The 8,429-nt window shown below is 40.7% G+C and overlaps 1 long non-coding RNA gene across 1 annotated transcript; it reads right to left on the bottom strand.

Moving 5' to 3' along the window:
* Nucleotides 1–3,240: 3,240 nt before the first annotated feature.
* LOC134453761 (uncharacterized) lies at nucleotides 3,241–8,117 on the bottom strand. The gene is made up of 3 exons (XR_010035732.1): nucleotides 7,811–8,117; nucleotides 5,627–5,784; nucleotides 3,241–3,711 (listed from the first exon to the last, which is right to left on the bottom strand). It is a non-coding gene; the product is annotated as an uncharacterized LOC134453761 (long non-coding RNA).
* Between the last annotated feature and the right edge of the window lie 312 nt (nucleotides 8,118–8,429).

Here is an 8,429-nt window from a genome sequence, read left to right as displayed (position 1 = left end):
TAAATGGCATCTACACACCACAAGCTTTCAGAAAATGTGTAGTTTTAGGTACCTACAGTGCCCTCCATAATTATTGGCACCCCTGGTTGAGATGTGTTTTTTTATCTTCCAATTATTTTATTTTTTTTCTAAATAATATGGGACCTTAATGGAAAAAGGAGAAAAATCCAACCTTCAATACAAGTGCATTTATTCAGTGGGGAAAAAAAAAAGAAATAATTATTTGACATCAAATAATGTGTGTCACAATTATTAGCACCCCTGGTGTTAATATTTTGTACAACCCCCTTTTGCCAACAAAACAGCACCTAATCTTCTTCTATAATGTTTCACAAGATGGGAAAAGACAGAAATTCCTCTTTGCAGAATCTCTCTAAATCATCCAGAGACCTGGGTCCTCTCCTCTGTACTCTCCTCTTCAGCTCACCCCACAGGTTCTCAATGGGGTTGAGGTCAGGGGACTGAGATGGCCATGGGAGGAGCTTGATTTTGTGTCTGGTGAACCATTTCTGTGTAGATTTGGCCATATGTTTAGGGTCATTGTCTTGCTGAAAGACCCAGTGACGACCCAGCTTCAGCTTTCGGGCAGAGGGCAACAGATTTTGATTTAAAATGTCCTGGTATTTCAAAGCATTCATGATGCCATGCACCCTAACAAGGTTCCCAGGGCCTTTGGAAGCGAAACGGCCCCACAGCATCACTGACCCACCCCCATACTTCACAGTGGGTATGAGGTGCTTTTCAGCATGCGCATCTTTCGTGGTACGCCAGACCCACTTAGAGTGTTTGTTGCCAAAAAGCTCAATCTTGGTCTCATCTGACCAAAGCACACGGTCCCAGTTGAAGCCCCAATACCGCTTGGCGAACTCCAGACGCTTGCGTTTATGATTGTGAGTGAGGAAAGGTTTTCTCTGTGCATGCCTCCCAAACAGCTTGTTGGCGTGCAGACAGCGCCTGATGGTTGATTTCTCTTACCATCCTCCTCACTGTGCGTGGTGGCAAAATAAACTTGGGTCCTCGTCCAGGCTTGTTTACCACTGTTCCATTTGTTTTGAACTTCTTAATTATTCCTCTCACAGTGGATATGGGCAGCTGCAGTTGAGTGGCAATCTTCTTGTAGCCTCTGCCTGACCTGTGAAGGTCGACGCACATCTGCCTCACTTGTATGCTGTGTTCCTTTGTCTTTCCCATGTTTAAGAGTGGATAAGAGAAATGGCCTCGGTGTCACGTCATATTTATACCCCAGGGAAACAGGAAGTGATGAATTACTAATTCAATGTTCCTACATACTCTGGTAAACTTTGTAAACTACTGTAGAAATGACAGATATGCTTCAATTATATTTATTTCCTGGGAATTGTTAAGGGTGCCAATAATTGTGGAACAGGTGATTTAATGAAAAATAATTATTTTTTTAGTCAGGGATTTTTTTATTTTCTTACAATTCATTTGAGTTGAAGGCTACATTTTCCTACAATTTTCAGTGTGACAGTATTCTTCTGCAATAAACACTGAATTTATTTTAAGGCTTTTAACACATCTCAACCAGGGGTGCCAATAATTATGGAGGGCACTGTACATGTAGGCATACTTGAGTTGCCACCTAAAACATATTGGCTTTGAGATCAGTTAGTCTGTGTGTCGAGCTGTAGGCCTACCACAAAACCGGCAGTGGAAAAGAGGCATTAGTCTGTGTGTGACGCCTGGTTAATAAAGACATTGATGCGTAATTGACATGTAGAAGGGTGGAACATAGCATTGACTGCATTAAATGGCATCTACACACCACAAGCTTTCAGAAAATGTATAGTTTTGTACCTAGATGTAACTGTATGTAACAGTTAGCGTGATGGTTTGTATAAAACAGTGTCATGTTATGAAGTGTTTAATGGTGTGTGCGTGTGTGTGTGTGTGTGTGTGTGCATGCCTGTGTTTTTGTGTGCCTTTTACCATTTTGCACAATTATTTTGTGTTCATGTGAGATGTCATTAGCCCTACATTTTACTTACATATCATTTTTTGGTTTGTATCTCTTTGTTAGTTGAATAATGTAGATGGATTGAGAGACACGCTGAGGATTGAGGGACATGCTGAGGAAGGAGAGACAGGAGGAGGAGTGGAGCTGAGGGGGGGGGGGGGGGGGCAGTAGGCAGCAGGACATGCGGGAGACCAAGGGCCAGAGGGAGGAGCTGGAGCAGAAGCAAGAGCAAGAGCAAGAGCAAGAGCAAGAAAAGAAACAGGAACGGCAACAGGGGCAGGGGGTGACCGCCTTGTTTTTGCTTTTATGCGTTTGTGTTTCATTACATTTTGTTCACTAAAAGCAATGTTGCAAAATCTATACAGTAAGGAAAATAAGTATTGGATCCCCTACTGATTTTGTTGGTTTGCCCACTAATAAAGACATGATCCGTTTATAATGTTTATGATAAGAATGTATTCTAATATGGAGAGACAGAATATTAAAAAGAAAATCCAGAAATGATCAATCATCAAGAGTAGGTCTGTCTGTAGTTCCATACAAGAAGGGGACAAAATCCCTTCTAATATATCCACGAACAATGGTATTAACTAAAAGAAACATCTGACCTCTGTACAAGAAAACAAGGGCTTTGCCACCAAGTATTTTCTTTCTTCTTTGACTAGAGGGGCTGCCTGTAAAACTGAAACATGAAAGTCTAATGCAGCTTCTGTCATAGATAGACGTTTATTGTCCCCAGGGGGAAATTTGTTCACACCACCATAACAGTCTTGTCACTGCCTACACAGCAGTCATTCAAAGCAAATGTGCCAACACGAAGCGACGCAAAACAGGACCTGCCTACTTCTCTTCTAAGGCATGTCTTTCAGGGTAGGAATGTCATAGAGCCACACAAGTAGTGCCCATGTAATCAGCAGAGTCTGGGGATCATGTGGGACCCTGCTGATCATATGAAAAATATGGAAGTGCAGGTGAAAACAGCAAAATACTTGAAGGGAAAAAAAGCTATCGTTTTTTTTCACAGTGAAGTGGTTTACCTTGAGTGGAGTTGTACAGCATGAAAACGTGTTATTTATTGACAGGCATATTTCATTTTGAGAGTTCCACCCTGGTGCCTACACAGATCACCATGCACCACTCTTCTCAAATCATCAGGGGGGGGGGGCAAAACATACGCACAGCACTAAATAACTCTATTCTGTACTTTTTGTAGAGTGGAAACACACGCACGCACACACACACACAGCACAGTAGAGGGAGAGTGAAACTCCAAGCGAAGTGTTTATTTTCAATCCTGGTGGCAAAACAGCCAAAAGGTACAATGTCCTTTTTTCTTAATTTACCAAAAGCAGATAGACATAAATGAGGTGGCCAGGACTATTTCTACCCGCAGGGGAAACAATTAACTTTCATCAGACAAAATAAATGTTACAGACTTTGATGCATCACTACCATGCTCTTTTCAAGTAACTGTTCATTTTGCACATGCTGATTATGAAGGAAAAGTCTCTTGGCTGTAGTTTATCTTCATAACATGTTTGGTTAGGCTTTTCTCCCCACAGTGTGTTTGGGAAACTGAATGAAAATGTTTAAGTGTATGAGCATGTGTGTATGCGTGTGTGCGTGGTTGTGCATGTGTATGCTGATCACCGGACTGTAATGCTGGGCGACACCTCCCTCTGACACATTTTCTTCCTTCCTGCTGCCCTTTCTGAAGGCTCTTTCACTTGCTACTGCATGGAAACAAACAAAATAGTATAATTAGTAACTCAAAAATGAATAGCTGATATACTTAAAATGTGTACATTAACGCACCACTTCAACCAGATAGTATAGTACAGTGACTGGTGTGGGGGGGGGGGGGAATCAAGTTCCACCCTGGTGCCTACATAGGTCACCATTTACTTCCTACCAATTAAACCTGTTTAGAATGCATGTCATCACTGAATACCAGAGAGGTATTACGAGAGACTCCACTCCGGGTGTTATTGCATTCTAGGGGGTGCAGACTTCGTTCAGAATTAATGGGCAGCGCTCTCTCGACAGGGCCCCAGTGAACTGCAGGCATGGGTAAAATAGGGAGTGGGAAGGCTGTATGTAAAACGTTTGTGAACACACACACAGAATGGTGCATGGTCAATTCTGCTCCAACGAAGCGCACTCAGCCAAATTACGTCATATCTGTCCATATAGTGGGGGTCGGTTAAGGGTTTTACCGTTACGAAACTGACAAAAGCACCAGATTTTGTATGGTGTTTGTTTGGGGTATATGTTGTAATTCTAGCCTAGGAGCCCTCAGAAAATAACTTTCTAACATGTTGTACACAATATCTCATGTTGTATAATGCATTACATTGTTATTACATTACATTATTCTTATCTGGCTGACTGAGCCCAATTCTGTCTTCTCTTTACAGACATGCATACAAATGTTGTCTGAAGAAGACATGAATATATTCTGTATTGTGCTACTTCGTATATCCTAAAAATTGTTTTCAGAAAAGGTGTTTGTGTGTGGCTGTGTGGCCCAGCAGGTTACATGGTAAAATAGACATGGGGAGATGGGCATGGATGGGGGTGGGGGTGTTGGTGGAGCTGGGTTGGGGGAGGGGGTTATGGGGGTGGCTAACTCAGGCCCGAGGGCCATTTCATGTGGCCAGCAGAGCCTTAACATGAAAGACAACTTTTAAATTCATACGAAATTCAAGCAAAAGTGTTAAAATGGCTACTTAAAGCAAGGGCCTAGAGATTAAACAAGTGCATGGGCTACATCTAAATGCATTACAATTTATAATGAGCTATTATGTGCAGGAATGTCAAAGCTGACAAGTTATGTCAGTGTACACTTATTTCTTATTATTGACACGGGCAAGTTGCCTGCGACATCTGGTCCTTCACTAAGTTTTCTACACACTATGTGGCCCAGGGCCAAACTAATTGCCCACCCCTGCATTACAGATTACTCAATACCGGATACTTTCAATTAATCATGTGACGTCAGGAGCCCCTCATATGAAAGCTACAACCCTCCTAAATGAAGTTTTAATTGAATATTTCAGTTGGGCTCCTAGGCTTAAATCATTGAGGGGGTCCTAAGAAAGCATCATGCAAAGTTTCTCGCTTTTGTCAGCTCTGTAACGGTAATGCCCCTTTCTACCGTAACCGATCGCACTATACTGTTTATAAACAGTAAAGGGGTCTATAGACAGGTATACCTGTGCCCCAGGTGTTCAAATCACATCAGTAAATAAATCAAAGAAAAAGACTAGACAAGACTGCACAAAAAGCAAAGCAAGTAACTAAACTAAATGACTAGAATTATCATTACTAAAATATTAGTATGTATGTATGCAACTTGATGCCTTAATTTCTCCCTGGGACCAAACAATGATTCTCTACTCTACTAGCTTTGATTACAGCACACATGGTCTTATACTGTATTGATGATGTTAGTAAGAAATTCTCAAGGAGGTTGAAGTCTGTTCATATAAAAGATGTGTGTTTGAGAGGGTCCCGAATCATGGGCATCAGCAATCAATGAGACATGAGCAACGCTGAATACCTGAATATAGTGAATGAATATGGACTGGTCACCATCAACCTCAATGAAAACCTTTGGGATATGACCCAGCTGTAGCCTATACATACCATAGAAATTCAGTTGCTGTGGATCGTTGCTGCTTCTGGGACTGTTGTAGTCTGGGCTGGGATGGGCTATTCTAGATCGAAGAAGGTCTGCTCTCAGGCCGGTACTGCTGTTGGTCTGGCCTGTGCTGCTGCTCTGAGTCAACTGCAAGTTCATTTGCCTACAGCAATGTTGTAATTAGAAGAAAACAAAAAAGTTAACCGTCATTGTTGTTTCAGAGACATAATGTTTTGTCTAACACCATTTACACAGAATTTCATTTGTGCCTAACTTAGTTAACCCTTTTAGTCCTAAGCCCCTTTTGGGAAAGCCTATTTAATCAATATCTCAACCTCCGAAGCACATACAAACAAGAAATAAGTTGCATTTAAAAGCTAGGACTTTGTTTTGCATTACAATGTGTTCATTCAGCTCTAACATACCCACAATTTTCATAAATTCCCTCCAATCTCGAGAGCCTGTATGCTGCGTATTTGTGTCTCCAGGATAAAATGGGTTAACAGGTTGACACTGAGCATGGCACTATCCTCACTGCTCCCTGTATAGGGTGCGTCCGTACAGAGTAATTAATTATTCACACGTCCACAATCACCTGGCAGTGTATGTAATTGAATAAGCACTGCCATCTTTTAAATAAACTTATTGACCCATGACCAGTCCCCCAGTGTCACTTTTTTTTCCTTGTTGGCCAATATGTTTGGCAAAGTTACAGGGAATACCTATGACTTTACAGTATATTTGAATGTTCTCTGATGCAACTGACAGCCAATCATTTGGTTCTGGAATCATTTGATGAACCAATGGCATACTCTGTACAGAAAGACTACATCCAGATCAGGGGAATGTCATTTTTTCATGGAAGGATTGCTAAGAGGTATGTGACTATTTTGAAATGTTATGTGAATTAAAACATAATGCTTTTATGGCCAGTCATATGTATGCAGACAGAGACACATAACGTGCAGAGGTTGTGAAGTGTACATTGTGTTCAATCTGATTACATAATTTATGGGGTTTTTTAGCTACAAATTCAGGTTTTGTTATAATGTGACAAACATGGGCTACTGGGAAAATACTAGTTTACCAATCCACTATCTTGCTTACCTTGATAACATCGACAAATACATGCATGCGATATAAACAACAACTGTTCAAAATGTTTCTCTTGTCTCTTGTTGTATCAGAAAGTACAGTGAAGGTTATGCTGGTAGAAATAGTTTACGGATAAGCTAAGCTAAACTACCGGTAGGCTAATGTACGAGGATCACTGTAGTGTCAGTGTAGTCACATCATGTAGTTCAAGGCATATTACTTTCTCCCGTGTAGTTGTGTTTGTCAATGTTGTAAACAAGGAGTTGAGTCATCTGTCCTGAACTTGCAAACCATAACACAATGAATGAAAACTACAATGAATGAACATAGCCTGTGCATTGCCTTTTAGACAGCAAGGAATGGAAATAGTCTGAGCATTGCCTTTCCGACAGCAGCAGTGTAAAACGTTGTTGTGTGTCAGATGATGCACTTAAGGCACAAGTTTCAGTGCGTAATTAATACGGCATGCGCACTGAACATGAACACTGGAGTGAATGTTTAAGACCCAGTTATTGATCATTCTAATGGTTGATGAAGACAGACCGCTGGAGAACTCAACAGGAAAACTTGTATGCTGTACAGATCGTCATATCCGCCCGATCCAGTTATCAGTCTAAAAGTTGCTATAGATAGAAAGACATCCCTATAACAATACCACCACCATTAACTACTACTACTACTACTACTACTACTACTACTACTACTAATAATAATAATAATGGTGATGATAATGATAATGATAATAAAGAAGAATAATCGGTCTACACACAACTCAACAACGTGCATTTTATGAAGCACAGCAAAACGTGTCGTAGCTCATGTAGTGAAAATCGACATAATGTTATATTTTGTATGGTACAACATAATACCATATTTGATCATACACACTACTTTACAAGAGCGTAAAACCCAAGCTGAAGCCTTGGGCCAATGAATAGTGCAATGCAAAACTGGCTTACCATGCATCTGATTTCCAAAATGAAATTATAGGCTTTACGACGAAAACGCACATCTTCGAGATAGATTACCAAGACGCGTAAACAGGCTATTCAGTATAGGCTTACACAGAAACAAAACACAGATGTTAAATTTACCTTGTCTTTTCCAGTCGTCCAGGTTAATAGCAAAATGCTTTTTGTTGTCCACGTTGGTCAACGGCAATTTCGCCAATCATAGGACCTTTGTCTGGTACTCTCGAGCCAAGAAATTCACAACAAATATGCGTAAAATGTGTTAAGTAATGTGTTATCTTGGTGGTCTAATACAAGTTCAAAACAAATACACAGTAAAAATACACCTATACCGCTGCAACAGCCCGCCACAGCTGCAAATTAAAACTGCACTTAAATCCGCTCACGATTTTCAAAGAGAAACATGCGCATGTCAGGTGTCTTCTTCTTTTTCTTCTTCTTCGGGTTTATTAGCGGTTTTATGGCAGGTGTCGTGACGTCATTGGTGGCCACAACACAGCGTCGCCTAGAGTACCACCAACACATAGCCTGTTTTATGCACCATTTGTGGTCTTGGGTTGCTATCTAGTGGGCAGAATGTAGAACTGCACCTGTATTCTTGAGTCTGCACTATTGATATTCAGCTTCAGTAAAAAAAAAATAAAAAAAAACCATCAGGGATGGAAAGTAATTACACTCAGTTGAAGTTGAAGTTCAAATAGTTTATTGCCATATCAACATAGTCGATATCAACATAGTCGAT

Source organism: Engraulis encrasicolus, chromosome 8, assembly GCF_034702125.1.
Source record: "Engraulis encrasicolus isolate BLACKSEA-1 chromosome 8, IST_EnEncr_1.0, whole genome shotgun sequence".
NCBI classification, from domain to species: Eukaryota; Metazoa; Chordata; class Actinopteri; order Clupeiformes; family Engraulidae; genus Engraulis; species Engraulis encrasicolus.
Note: the sequence above shows the minus strand (reverse complement) of the source record. Positions and strands in the feature narration are given on the sequence as shown.